The 14422-nt window shown below is 35.8% G+C and overlaps 1 pseudogene; it reads right to left on the bottom strand.

Moving 5' to 3' along the window:
* Positions 1 to 1802: 1802 nt before the first annotated feature.
* Positions 1803 to 2724, bottom strand: LOC141665542 (histone H4-like; annotated as a pseudogene).
* Between the last annotated feature and the right edge of the window lie 11698 nt (positions 2725 to 14422).

Genomic DNA, 14422 nt, shown 5'->3' with positions numbered 1-14422 from the left:
CCAGTCAAGCTAGATTGGAAGCTAAACAAGTTCAAATATCTGATCAACTTACAGAAGTACATAATTTAATGGAGCTGATTCTTTCTCTACTGCTTGGTGATGATGCCAAAATGGGGAGAAAATTGTTAAATCTAAATGCAAACAGCTGACATTGACAAATTCTCATGATGAAAATCCTGATGGAGGTAATAAGGAGGGACAGAAGGATAGTGAAAGGAGAAAAGGTGAAGAGCTAGTTGGAGTTAGTAGTTCATCAAAAATAATCACTAGATTTACAAATATGACCAAGATATGCAACAATCATTATAAGTCACAACTGCTGCTAATGAAGACCAAGATATTCTGGAGATAAAAGCTGGTATTGAAGCAAGTCAATATCTTTAAACTTTGAAAGTAAAAGGAAGAAAGACAACTATGTTCTACAAGGATCCATAGATTCAATTATTTGACTCTGAGGTGAGTAGAAGAATATTTGTAAGAGAAAATCCTGGAGTTGATCTTGAACAACTAAGGCAAATGGAGGAAGACTTCGAGAATTCCATGAAGGCAACAAATGCTGATATTGTTGTTATCTCTCAAGTACTTTATGAAGATGATCCTTCTAACAGACCAACCAGAGGTGTAGTTATTAGGGATATCAATCAGACAGAAGATTAAAGATATCTCAGATCACAAGTTATTGTAAATGTTGACAAGACGCTTAAAGGAAAAGAGAAGATAGGAGAAAAGTCAAAGATTTCAAAGCATAAAGCCAAAGTTGTTGCAAAGAAGAAATCAGTATATGAGGATACTAAATTTAAAATACTGATAGATCCAATCTTACAGTAGTTCAAGCTTATGATACTGAAAAAAAATGTGAAGAAGAAATCAACCAAGCTCACCAAAGAAGGAAGATTTATGGAGCTGATTGGGCTGATGAACTGAAGTTAACCTCTGACATTGCTCAAGTTAAAGAAGTAGTTCAGAATGAAGAGTAAAGTCTGATATTCATTGAAGCAAGATTGAATATGCATACTTGATCCCTTCATTTAGATAGTTTTGACATCATCAATTGGAACTTGTCCATATTTCCATAATGAACAAGTTAGGGGAGATTGTTAGGAACAATTGATGATATCAAGCAGAAACTATCAGAAGTTCACAACAGAACTTATATCAATAGATGATGATGATGTCAACGGATAATGATTTCAACGGATGATGATGTCAATATATGATGTAATCAGTATTTGTCACATCAGTTGATCTTCGATAAGGAAAAGGAAACAAGAACTCAAGGCGGTGAATGACTTTATCTCGGAAGCACTGTATAGGTTTCCTTGTTGTTAATAGAATAAGATTCCTTATACATTGTGTAGTTGTGCTCTATATAAAGCATAGTTTAGGTTCATGCTATAAGCACTGATAAAATTGTTATATCTTTTGCATAACCTAGCACCTCTCAAGGATAATTGTTCATCCTTTTGAGAGAGTATGTTTGTAATCAGTTTTTATCTGTTAATATAAAAATTGTTGATTCTGTTGAAGCTTTGTCAAATTGAATGTATTAATTGTATTCGCCCCCCCCCCCTCTACAATTGATTAAGGTCCTAACACTTATTTCTCGGATTTCTTGCTAATTCAGTCCCAAACACTCTTTTATCCCCCATCACTTTTATAGAAGAGCTTAAAGCTGCGATCACAATGCTGAAGCTTGGGAGAACAGATTAGTTCTTATACCCAAAATCCAAGGGTAAAATTAGTTATTCCGGCAATATTCACTCGGGGTGTTTTTACTAAATTCCTCTTCAAAGACATCTAATCTACCCACCAAACCCGTAAAGAGTCCTGACCTACCTCTTAAGCGCATAAACAACATCCATAGCAGTCACAGTCTTCCTTCTAGCATAAACTGTATAAGTAACTGCGTCACAAATAACATTTTCTAAAAATATCTTAAGCACGCCGCGTGTCTCTTCGTAAATGAGACCTGAAATCCTCTTGACTCCGCCACTTCTAGCAAGTCTTTGAATAACAGGCTTGGTAATGCCCCGGATGTTGTCTCGAAGGACTTTTTGATGCCTCTTGGCTCAGGCTTTGCCCAATCCCCTGCCTTCCTTTCCACACCCAGACGTCTCTTTTGAAATTAATTTGTTGGCATTGATTTTGAATTGTTTGGTTTTTATGGTGAGGATTTTTGCTTTGGCTTGGCTTTTATAGATCGAGATTTGGGGTTTGGGATTTTAACAAGTGGAGGGGTGTGGTTTTATTCGTTGGATTAGCTTTTCATCAGATGATGCAGAATTGTGATCCGTGTGATGAGCTGAAGATGGATGTGATTGGCTGATTTGAGCGTGTAAAGATAGTTGGTCACTACTACTACTACTACTACTATTTAACTTCTAATTTTGTTAAAATTGGTAAATGAAATGTGACTTTGGCCGCAGGTGAATTTTATTTATTTCATACTTTGTTCTGCTTTCCATTGTTTGATTTTATGAAAATACTAGTTTAGAACTCGTGCGATGCATGGATTTTTCAAAATTTTTAAATATAAATTGAATTGGAGTTTTTAATATTCAAATTTCATTTATTCAAAAATTTTAAATTATATGATTTGATAATAATTATACATATACGCACTTATTTTAATATTTTTATTTAGATCTATTTAAATTTGAAAAAAAAAATACCCATACGTCCCTTCCGATTGTTTACGTTTCCGAGATAGTGTCCGACACGCATTTTAAGACGCATATAAAGTATAATTCTGTATTTTTTTAAGCTTTGGGTGTAATGAAAAGCTTCTCGTTGGCACTAGAAGGATGGCTTTAATTATCGAGATATTGGAAGGATGCAAAGGGACTCCGAAAATAATTTTTCCATGGGAAATGACTCAAGTAGCAGTGAAAGTGGATTTGAAGTCGAGATCACTAATGAAATGGTCAAAGATCAAGGGAGAATATTACAGGAGGAAATTAAACTCTTGAGAAGAAAGGTTGGCAAAAAAAACTAACATTGAAGAGCCTCGTTTGTGGAACAACCAACTGCTGTAATAGGACACTATCTCTAGTTTGACCTATAATGAGTATGAAGAAGGATGCCTGAAGAGGGTTTTTTAGGGAACAGTGCTCTCCTCTGATGAAGTGAAGTTATGGGGCGTGAAGGAAAGATCTCGATGCAAGTTGGATTCCCCCACTGCAGACAGGGAGGAACAGGATTGGAGGAACAATATGGGAAGGTTACAAAAAAGATGATGTATGACGTAGAAAACTCAGGATATGGGAGTTGGCAAATATATATTTTTCCCTACAGATGAGATGGAAGAAGGTGTTAAATGTTGGCCTCTGGAAGCACAAAAAAAGCTGAAACAATATGGCATGTTGCTTATGAGTCAGGAAGTTGTCCCTTAAATGAGTGAAAGGGATAATGTGCATCTCAAAGCAGAGAAATGGTGAGCGGGGTACAGACCCTGGTCCAAAAGAATCTCAGCTAGAGGCCTACGATCGTCCAAAACTTGGTGATGCTCGGTCATTGAACCGAATGGAAACAACAGGAGTGTAGTGTAGTCACGGGAAACGAAGATGAGGAATATGTACCCACTAATGGAAAACAAAACGAGTATATAAGCCAAAAATTGCAAGAAGCATTCGATAAGGCGGAAGCCAAGGTGAAGGTGCATCCCAAATAAACCTATGTACACCTCTTGGAAAGCAAAGGAAAAAAGGAAGGATGGTCAAGCTTTCCTAAGAAAGGAGGAGACCTCAAGTATAAAGACATAACCAATCCGGTCGATTTCCTCAATCGCTTTAACTAAGGAATGAGGGAGCTTCTTGCTACCACTCTTGTTGGTAACGCCCATAGTTTGTTCAAACAACTTTCCTCAAGAGCTATCGAGTTATGGAGAGAAGTGAAGAATTTTTTTCTGAGTCAGTTCCTGGCTCCTCCAGTGTACGAATCTCTCATGAAGTTACTAGATGGTTTAAACAAAGAGAGTGGGGAGACTTTTGAAAGCTATATATGCCCATTTAGAAGTATCGGGGTCGAGTTAAAGAAAATGCATGAACGAATGTTAAAATAACTTATTAGGTCCAAAAGGTATATGCAGAGGGGGGTGAATGTATGTTCTTCGTTTGTGAATGTATGTTTTTCGTTTTTCGTTAATTAATTGCAGCAGACAAATAATCTCGAAAACAAAATAAACAAACACAAGCAGATTCACGGAATAATTCTTGTTATTAAAAATTAAACCGTAAAGGGTTTCTTAAAACTCCAAATACAAAGATCTGAAGTAAAAAATATAAAAAAACCAAAGCAATGAGCTATAAATCTAGGGTTCTTCTTATCACTCTAAAAATTAAAAACTCCTATCAAAAGGTATTGATTACAATCAAGAGAGTTTTAAATAATGAATGTTAAAAGTTTGTAAGGCTTTAATTGGTGTGGAACAAATTGGACATGACCTCTCTTTGTAAAATCAAGCTTTTAAAGAGTGCTGGGATAAAACTTCAAGAGTTTCGCACTTTGTAAAAATGAAGGAGATACAGATCCATTTGTTGCTGATTGATTTTATAGAATCGTAGGTTGGAGAGAGAAGAGGGACACGTGGCTTATTTTAGTCCATATATTTTGAATTTACAGCTTTGTAAATGGTATCTTGCGACCAGGAAAATTAACTTGGGACTCATAAAATAGGTGCAACTGGCGACCAGGAAAATACAACCTGTGACCTTGAATTCTAATTCAACCTACGACTGACAAGAAATTGAAGGCTATTTTATTTTTACTATTTTGAGTGACCAAGAGAAGTACAACAGCCTCCCCCTTTTCTTTTACTTAACTGGCGACGCACAAACAGAATTCACCAACCTGCTTATATTTATTCTTCTTTCTGAATTAACAAACATGCAACTGCGACTTGTTTTGGAGAGCTATAACCTGTGACGTATTTGAAAAGATCGGCTGTTTTGTTTTCTTTTGCTTTTGAACTTTGTGTTTGTATAAAAGAAATAACAGGGGTCCTTTATTTAATTTGTACGACATACAACCATGTCAGGGATGTTCACGCGGAAAGCACAACAAAACGGCAGGAGGGAAATGTGCGAAGCATGCACAGGAAGGGAAACAGGGGTGGATGTCTGTGGCGCCTACACGCGCGTGATTCGCCGCTCAGTTAAAAACAGAAACCAGGCTGTCCTTTATTTCTTGTACAGTTGAATTGAAATCTTGTTTTGCAGCCGGGTCCCGAGCAGTACAACCAAACCAGCTCTCCCCTTTCATTCTTTGTACATAAACTGATTGCTTTATTTTGCAAATAACCCAGAGCTTCTCTCAATTAATTGATCTGTACACTACTACACGTACAAATCAATTCTGTACATATATTTGAAAATCGACTGGAATTTTCTTGATTAAAAAAATAATCATTGATTTTTAATTTAACTAAATAAATAAATGCAATTTGATTTCATTTATTTATTTAATTAAAAACAAACCTCAGTTTATTTTTCCAAAATTTAAAAGTTGATATTAAATTAAATAAATAAATGTTTTGAGTTTTATTTATTCATTTAATAAAAATCAATATTTAATTTATTTATTTTAAAATCAATTATGATATAAAATTAAATAAATAAATGAAATAGTTTCCATTCATTCATTTAATCACAAATTAGTCATTGATTAAAATAAATCCTGTAAATCCTTGAGTTGTACTCCTTTGTATCTGCAGGCCTCCTAATCTCCGTGTCTCTGCAGTTCACAATATTTTCAATCCTCTCGAGTGCAAAAACCGCTTAACAGTATTTCTAAAAATAATACTTCGTTTCCTTTCACGGATCACTGACGTCTCGTGCACGGGTCTGGTCCACAGACGACTAATTCTGCTCTCAGGCTTTCGTATTATACCCGTACAAACCACTGTTAAGTCTTCTACCAAATATAACCAACTTTACTAGGGATCCTTGAGGTCTTCACACTGATTCTAATAACTGCTTCGAAGGACTCCAACCTTATTCCTCTAATGCCTGAGCATATTAATGAATTTTGTACGGATCACTGTTGACGTCTTCTTCACTGCAGCTAACAAAACCTTTTGTGCATATACCCAATTAACAATCTGTACTGATCTTAGTGGAACAGAGATTATTTCAAAGTCCTTGTTCTATGTTGAGTTACCCAAACCAGTATTGTTGAATTATACATACAACTTCAATCTTGCTCAACAATCTCCCCCTATTTGACTGTTATACCTGATGGTCAAATAATAATGGAGAAGCAACATTTTGGATGATAACTCAACTAACCTTATCCAAAGATCTTTAATCAGCTTTCAACATTCAATCCCGGACTTGGAAATGATGTTATCTTATATCTACCGCATCTTTTATAAACATTCAGCTTCAGCAGAGAACAAATTCTTCTCTCCCTTATGTAAGGTTGCAAATAGATACGTCTTCCAAACACTGTCTTCAATAATCTTCAGATTTTCCCATAAAGCACATAGAAAACATTATGGAATCCAGAAAAGAAACCCAATAATCTCCCCCCTACAATAAAGAATCCCTTCCTTAGTACAATAAAGTTAGAAACACCTCGTCTTAGTTATAGAAAGAGTATCAGTTCATAATCTCTTTATAATCTCTCCCCTTAGTTGAGTAATCCTTCAAAATGTATTCGGAGTAGAACCTTAGGATCAACCAACCAAGTGAAGAGATTATTTGGTAACCATTCCTCACAGTGCAAGTGTGTGATTTCTGTTTAGTGATCTCACATTGTGTTTCACTCCACTCTACACTCAAGTATTTATCACTCAGTCTCACAGTGTGTCACTCACTCACAACTCCAAACATCCAAGTGTACCTGCGAGAAAATCATTTTAATAGAAAAGTTGCCTTCCAACTGCAAGGATGGGAACTCTCAGTCAAGAGATTCAGAAATTGAAAGGCATATGTCATAGCCTACTCGTTTATTCGAGTATTTAACTCAACTCAAATAAGAATGTAATAAGTAAATAGTGGATTAATCATCAGAGAGATCTCACAATGTAACATCTGTCAAAGAATAAAGAAACATTGTTCATCTGCAGACTTGAAGATTCACTGGAAGAAGTTCAATAATTTGATCATGCCTTAGTGATATAAATCAAGATCGTGGATTTAATCAAGTGACAGAGATCTCGTCAAGGTATCATTTATTACAAGGATTTAATCAGAATATAAAAGTCAAGACATGAAGAAACGTCACGAAAGTTAGTCACTCATGAACCAGACAGTACATCGAGTGTCAGCATTGAAGTGGCGGAATTGATTCATAAGTCTCAATGACTTTCAGAAGATTGTCAGAAGAATGGATGCTGCTAAGGGTTAGTATTAATTCTCTATTAATTAATTAAGTCATATAATTTAATTAAGAAAATAAATTATATCTGCAAAGATTAATTTATTGATTAATTGAATTAAATTAATTAATTAATTTAGAATTAATATTAAGGATTTACAAGATTTTAATTGGTTTAAAATCTGCTTAAATTCAGCAAGACAATTCATTTGAACTAGTATGACAATCGGTATGACAATTGATAGTCATACCGAAAGTCATGCCAATACATTTAATTGTCTTATTAGAATTTCTGTTTAGATTAAAATCAGTTATTAATTCAGCAAGACAATTTATTTGAACTAATATGACAATCGGTATGACAATCTATAGTCATACCGAAAGTCTTGTTAGCTCATTTTTAATTGTCTTGCTAGTTGTAAACATTGTCCTACCGAAAGTCTCACAAGCTTAAAGGATTGTCATTCCAATTCAATCTACTCGGCTGTGTTGTTTAAAAGAAGCAGAAGACCAGTTCATAAAGATAAGCAATCAAACAGAATACAAACTCAAGAACAAAAGAAAAAGGAGCAGAAAAATATTTCATCTCATCTGCAACTTCAAGATCAATTTCTAGATTGTAAAGTTAAATCCAATCAACTAGAAATACTTATCTTGTTCTTGTGTATCAATCTAGCGGATTAAAATCCCTAGAACTTAATCTCAAATCACATTTAGCATTTGATCTTTTAATTACAAAAATAGAAAAAGTTCATGTCGAATTTATTCTAAATTTGTAATAATTGATTTGAGATTAATCCCTTGTAACCGATACCGTAGTTGTAACACCTTTCAAGTTTAATAAAAGTTTTATTTAACTTGAATTTTGTTTCACAATTTTATTCCGCATTTTATTCGATTAAACGGTATTGTTTGCATTCAACCCCCCCTTCTACAAACAAATTGGGACCTAACAATTGGTATCAGAGCCTTCTGATTAACATACAAATCTAGATCCTAGACTTTTGTGTTTCTTTCACTTCTTGAATTTTTTATTCACTCAAAAAATTCATAATGACTACACAAAAAGTTGGAACCGTTAAAATTCCACTTTTCGATAAAGAAAATTATGTTATGTGGAAGAAGAAGATGCTACTGTTTTTACAGGTTGCTAATCCCAAATATTTGCAAGTGTTGAAGAAGGGTCCAAAAATTCCTATGGTTATGGAACCAGAGGTAATAGAAAATGATGTGGTGATCACCAAAGTGAGAACTTATGTGAAGGATCCTGAGGACTTCTCTCCTGCTGAAATAGAAGAAGCTTCCCTGGATGCTAGCCTTCAATTAATCTTAGTAGATTCCCTTAATCCCCTGATGAATAGACATGTGATGAATTGTAAAGATTCCAAACATATCTGGGAAACTATTGAGATTATTAATGAAGGCACAGAGGAAGTTAGGGAGAACAAACTAGAAATCCTAACCTCTGAGTATGAATACTTTAAATCCAATCCAGGAGAAGGAATCACTGAAGTGTTTGAGAGGTACAATGCATTGATCAACAACCTGAAAATTAATGGTAAATACTATTCCATCAGGGAGGTCAACAAAAAGTTCCTTTTAACACTGCCAACTCATCTCGAACATAGAATCACTGCCATAAGAGAAGCAAGAGATCTGAGTGAGATTTCTTTGGAAAGGCTCTATGGTGTGTTAAAGACTTATGAGTTGGAGCAGATTCAGCAGAAGGAAGTTTACGGGAAAGGAAGAGTGGTCAGCACGTCTACTGCTCTAGTAGCTGATGAACAACAACAACAACAACCACAATATCAACAACAATCTCAACAGTCAGAAAGAATGGTACAGTCTTCCAAGGTTGAAGATAATGTGATAGTAGCAGAATTTGATTCTCCTACTACAAATCAATCAGGAGATGATTATTATTCCTTGGAAGAACTGGAGCAATTGGAGGATGAGTCAATGGCCCTGATTGTCAAGAGATTCTCAAATGTCAGATTCAAAAGGAATCCCAAGTTCAAGTACAAGTCCAACTACAACAGATTCCAGAAAGGTGGATCTTCATCCTCTAACACCAGCAGTGGTGGGTATAAAACAGGGATGGTTGATCGAAGCACCATTCGATGCTTCAACTGTAATGAGTTGGGACACTTTGCCACAGAATGCAGGAAGCCAAAACAAGCTAGGAAGAACTCTTACGATTCTAATCAAAAGAGTAAATCTGAAAGGGCGTACCTGGCAAAGGGAAGAAGCTGGGATGATACTGACAGTGAAGATGAAGAAGTTGGGAATCTTGCTCTCATGGCTAGTAATGCAAGCACCTCATCGTCAAGAAAAGAGGTAAAATTTACTGATGCTGAATTAGTTTATCATCTAGGAGGTTCCTTAGATTGTGCTCGTCGTGATAATGAATTGTTAAATCAACAAATCAAAGAACTTGAGAAAGAGGTCAATGAATTAAGACTTGTGCACATTAATCAAGATAAACTAAAAGAACAAGTATCTTTTCTAGAGAATAGAGTTGACTGTTATAGACAACTCGAAACTATTCTCAAAGACAAGATCACCGGTCTTGAGGCTAAGGTTAAAGCTTACTTTAATTCTTGTTCGAAGTCCAAAGAGTTTTACAATAAGCAAGCTGTTAATCAAACACATGGAATAGGTTATGATTACAATGCTGCTATTAGAAAATTAGGCATAAACTCCCCTCCTCATGTATGTGCTAAAGGCAGGGAAGTACCACATGTGCTTAAGGGTGTTGATGAACCCCTCTATAAAGAATCAATTGCTGAACCATTTGATGAGACCTCTTTTATTATTCAAGAAGAAATCCGTGCTGAAGATAATGCTAATGGGAAAGATGTCTCCAAGTCAAGTGTGTCAAAAGTTCCAGTCAAGGTTGTGAAAGCAACTAAGACTAACTCAGACACACATGGGTTGGATAACACAAATGCCATGTCTACCATGCATAAGTTGCCTATTGTTAATCCTTCTCATAAAGCATGTGGTGTTCCTGATTGTATGTCTTGTGCTTTTAATCTGTTGTTTGCTTATTTTAATGGTAAGCATGTTTCTAATGATAAGACTACTCCTCGTCAGCATGTGAATAATAGAAAGCATGATAGGTCTAAGACTGCTAGTCCTCCTAAAGCTAGAAAGGAGACATTTGTGCCTAAGCCTAACCAGAAATTTGTCAAGGCTGTTCACAAGGTCAAATGTTCAGTCATTGAGAACGTTGAGAATATTGAAATTAAGAATGTTGTTTTGCCTGATAAAGGCCAATTTTACAAGTATGCCGGACCCAGCCAAGCTTGGGTTCCGAAGAAGTTCTAATCCATTTGTATTGCAGGGCATTAAACAGGTACAACCGGTAGTGTGGATTCTTGACAGCGGATCGTCAAGACATATGACCGGAGATAGAGCCCTGCTATCAAATGTGGTTGAGAAAGCTGGCCCAGTGGTTACCTTTGGAGATAACAGCAAAGGTTTAACGGAGGGATATGGCTGTTTGCTAGCTGGAAATGTTATCATTGAAAATGTATATGTTGTGCAAGGACTTGAACACAATCTGCTTAGCATTAGTCAGTTCTGTGACAACGGCTACAATGTTTTATTCGACAAGCTGAAGTGTCAGATTCTGCACAAGAAAAGTGAAAAACCCTCCTTAATGGGAATCCGGAAAGGAAATCTGTTCGTAGCTGACATGAACTCTGGAAGCAATCTTGAAGTCAATTGTTTCTATGCAAAGGCATCGTCAGATGAGAGTTGGCTATGGCACAAGAGACTTTCTCATCTCAATTTCAAAACAATGAATTCTCTTGTCAAAAGAGAATTGGTAAGAGGTCTGCCTCAGCTGGAATTCTCTCCAGAAGGACTATGTGAGGCTTGCCAGAAAGGAAAGTCAAAGAAAGCAAGTCACAAAGGCACTGACACATCTTCCATAACTGGTGTTCTGCAATTATTGCACATGGATTTATTTGGTCCAGTTAATATCCTTTCTATGTCAAAGAAGTGTTACTGTCTTGTGATAGTTGATGACTATTCCAAGTATACGTGGGTTTTATTTCTTCACTCTAAGGATGAAACACCACAAGTTGTGATTGATCATATCAAGATGATTGAGTTAGATTCTAACGTCCCTGTTAGAGCAATAGGGTCAGATAATGGGACAGAATTCAAGAATGCACTTCTCAATGGATTCTGTACAGACAAAGGGATTATCAGACAATTTTCAGCTCCTAGAACCCCTCAGCAAAATGGAGTGGTAGAAAGGAAGAATCGTACATTGATTGAAGCTGCAAGAACGATGTTAAGTGAATCAGGTCTTCCAATGTACTTTTGGGCTGAAGTTGTCAATACTGCATGTTATACTCAGAATCGAACTCTAATCAACAAAGACTTCATGAAAACTCCTTATGAGATTTTGAATGAACAGAAACCTTCTATCAAATACTTTCATGTATTTGGTGCCAGATGCTTCGTGCTCAAGGATGGAGATGATCGTCGTGGTAAGTTCGAGGCAAAGGCATATGAGGGTATTTTTGTTGGATATGGAAGAAGATCATATAGAGTGTATATCATTGATCAACATAAAGTAACTAAAAGTGTCAATGTTACATTTGATGACACTAAACTCCCTAGTATCCAAACTGAAGATCCTTCTGAGAAACTGAAGTTTGATGAGACGTCAGATTCAGAATCAGAACATGGTCAAGAACCTGAGGTTGTTGCTGGTGAAGAACCTGTTAATCCTGATGATACTCAAGGTAATAGTGATGGAAACTTTGGCAACAATGGAGATACCACTGCTACTGACGGAGAATCTTCAAGTAAACATGGCAACAACTCAGGGGGAGATGCTGAAGGATCATCTAGTAGGACACAACATCACAATGAATTTCAAGGCGAATCATCAAGATCAAATCTTCCAAGATAGACTGTCTGGAATAAAGCTCACCCTTTTGAGTTGATTATTGGTGATCCAGATGTTGGAGTCAGAACTAGACGTGCTACTCAAAATGAGTGTCTGTTCTCAGGATTTCTTTCTGAGATGGAACCTAAGAAAATTAAAGAAGCACTGACTGATCCAGATTGGGTGATTGCTATGCAAGATGAACTCAATCAGTTTGAAAGTCAACAAGTCTGGAAACTCGTACCTAGGCCTGTACACAAGAAAGCTGTTGGTACTAGGTGGGTATTCAGGAATAAACTAGATGAAGATGGTGTGGTTACTAGAAACAAGGCAAGACTGGTAGCTAAAGGGTATTCTCAAGCTGAAGGCATTGATTATGATGAAACCTATGCTCCAGTGGCTAGACTTGAGGCCATCAGGATATTTCTGGCATTCGCAGCATTTTCAAACTTTAAAGTTTATCAAATGGATGTCAAGAGCGCCTTTCTGAATGGAAAGCTGGATGAAGAGGTATATGTAGAGCAACCTCCTGGTTTTGAAGATCCAGATCATTTGGATTTTGTCTTCTTTCTTTTCAAGGCTATCTATGGGCTAAAACAGTCTCCAAGAAAATGGTATGACACTCTCTCTGAATTTCTTATTGAAAATAGCTTTATTAGAGGTGTCATAGACAAAACTCTCTTTTCTAAAACACATAAGAAGGATACTATATTAGTCCAAATCTATGTGGATGATATAATATTTGGGTCTACTAATGATAATCTCTGTAAGAGATTTGCTAAGTTAATGCACAGCAAGTTTGAAATGAGCATGATGGGAGAGCTGAAGTTCTTTCTTGGATTACAAGTAAATCAAAGGTTAGATGGAACATTTATTTGTCAATCCAAGTATCTCAAGGAACTCCTCAAAAAGTACAATCTAGAGGATTCTGCATCAGCAAGGACTCCATCAACTACAGCTGTCAAGCTTGGACCATGTGAAAACTCCATTAAGGTAGATGTCACAAGCTACAGAGGTATGATTGGCTCGTTACTCTATCTTACTGCAAGTAGACCAGATATTATGTATGCTACATGTTTATGTGCAAGGTTCCAAGCGGATCCTAGAGATATTCATCTCGTTGCTGTTAAACGAATCTTAAGATATCTTAAGGGAACACCAAATCTAGGTATTTGGTACCCTAAAGAATCTGGTTTTAACCTTGTCGGATATACAGATTCAGATTATGCAGGAAGTGTTGTTGATAGGAAAAGCACCTCAGGAAGTTGTCAATTCCTAGGAAGCAGGCTAGTCTCATGGTACAGCAAGAAATAGCAAACAGTTTCCAACTCAACGGCCGAGGCTGAATATATTGCTGCTGGAAGCTGCTGTGCTCAGATCTTGTGGATTATGAACCAACTACGAGACTATGGCTCTGTATTGAACAAGATTCCTATTTTATGTGACAACACAAGTGCAATAGCCATCACCAACAACCCTGTACAGCACTCGAGGACAAAGCACATTGACATCAGGTATCATTTTATTAGAGAGCACATCATGAATGGTACTGTTGAACTATTTTTTGTTCCAACAGAAGAACAAATAGCAGATATTTTCACTAAACCACTTGACGAATCCACATTTACCAGATTAGTTGGTAAATTGGGCATGTTGAATAGTTTTAGTGATTAATTTAGTTAATATCTGAGATCTGTTCTTGAATGAATTTACAAATGAATTTTTCATAAATGAAAAATTCATTTGCAAATTTATGTTATCATTTTATCATATTTCTTGCTTAATTCTATGTAATTTATAGTATCTTATCTGTTTTATTTTCCCTTATTGTTAATTTAAAATATCTCAGAATATTTTATTTTCTCTAAAAATATTTTTCTATGAATTTTATTTGCTAAAATTCAACAGAAATCTATTTTTGGAATAAAAATAATTAATTCTGAAATATTGTCTTTGATTCTGTAAATATTTTCTGATATTTTTACTAAGTTATATGAGTCTTTATTCCAGTACATATTTATATATGTGTGTTTCTGTGTTTAAAGCTGATATGACAATCGGCAAGACAATTGAAATTGTCTTGCTGAAAGTCATTTCAGTTTAAATGTTGTTTATTATGTTATTCAGTATAGTTTTATACTGGCAAGACAATCGGTATGACTATCAATTGTCTTGCCAGTTTTAAACCTTATATAT

Source organism: Apium graveolens, chromosome 6, assembly GCF_009905375.1.
Source record: "Apium graveolens cultivar Ventura chromosome 6, ASM990537v1, whole genome shotgun sequence".
Lineage (NCBI taxonomy): Eukaryota > Viridiplantae > Streptophyta > Magnoliopsida > Apiales > Apiaceae > Apium > Apium graveolens.
This window is presented reverse-complemented; position numbering and strand designations above follow the sequence as displayed.